This window comes from Sinocyclocheilus rhinocerous, unplaced genomic scaffold (genome assembly GCF_001515625.1).
Source record: "Sinocyclocheilus rhinocerous isolate Xijiao unplaced genomic scaffold, SAMN03320098_v1.1 scaffold425, whole genome shotgun sequence".
Lineage (NCBI taxonomy): Eukaryota > Metazoa > Chordata > Actinopteri > Cypriniformes > Cyprinidae > Sinocyclocheilus > Sinocyclocheilus rhinocerous.
The window spans coordinates 387,882-388,844 of NW_015659918.1; the positions used below are offsets into that span (position 1 = coordinate 387,882).

At 37.6% G+C, this 963-nt stretch overlaps 1 protein-coding gene across 1 annotated transcript in view; it reads right to left on the reverse strand.

The window, feature by feature from the left end:
* Nucleotides 1-98, reverse strand: part of LOC107724264 (neuroligin-4, X-linked-like) — a 109,355-nt gene extending 109,257 nt beyond the window's left edge. The window contains exon 1 of the mRNA XM_016533106.1: nucleotides 74-98. The gene's annotated coding sequence lies outside the window, so the exon portion shown is untranslated. The remainder of the gene's footprint in view (nucleotides 1-73) is intronic.
* Nucleotides 99-963: the final 865 nt, after the last annotated feature.

A 963-nucleotide genomic window follows, 5' to 3' on the forward strand; every position in this document is an offset into this window, starting at 1 on the left:
CTCTCTCTCGTTGCCATTGGACTGCACTGAATTAAATTTACAATGCCTACAACCAATAGATAGCCGCACTCACTCTATCACCCTTTAACCAGCTTCAGTACGTTTATAATAGCAGTGTGTTTGTGGTTGTTTTGGGTTGCAGCTATATAGTGGGTATATGATTTAAGCAATAACATACAAGTATGAGTGCTGTTGTAGCCTACTGAAAATCAACAGGGCAATATGGTTACAATGCCGCACTTGATCATTAGGCTACACATCAAGAAGTTTACTTTTTAAACAGAAATTGGCCAGTTAGTTCATATTTTTCTCCTCCGCCAGCGGAAGTAGTTCCAAAAGAAGCCAAGCTACATGTTTGGCAAGCAACATACAGACTGAAAACGAGTCTGGAATAGTGTATGAGTGAAGCGGGTTGACAGAGATTTACCGTCCCATCACACAGCTTGAGGTCCACTCCAGGTTTTCCATTTTTCTCTTCCTGCAGAGAGAAACCCTGCTCCAAGTGTTCATGAAGTGAGAAAATGTATAGATGGGTCTGACTTTCAATATCCACTTGAAAGTGAGAAAATGTATAGATGGTCTGACTTTTAACATCCTCTTCAAATTCTCTATGAAAGAAAACTCTAAAGGTGCGTTAACAATAATTTCAATAGGAAACCACATGATTGGGAATTCTGAAAAATAAAAAAAAATCCACACACAGATTTCATTAGGTTCATTATGCAAATTTGCAGTGTTGACTAATGGAAAGCTACTAGGTTTTACAGTGATTTCAGTTTGAGCTCGTTTCTTAACTCTACAATGTAAAACATGCTTTATGCTGCAGACAAAGTCTGTTTCTACTCTGCACCAAGTCAAGTCAAGTCACCTTTATTTATACAGCACTTTTAACAATACAGATTGTGTCAAAGCAACTGTACAACATTAATTAGGAAAATAGTGTGTCAATAATGCAAAATGACA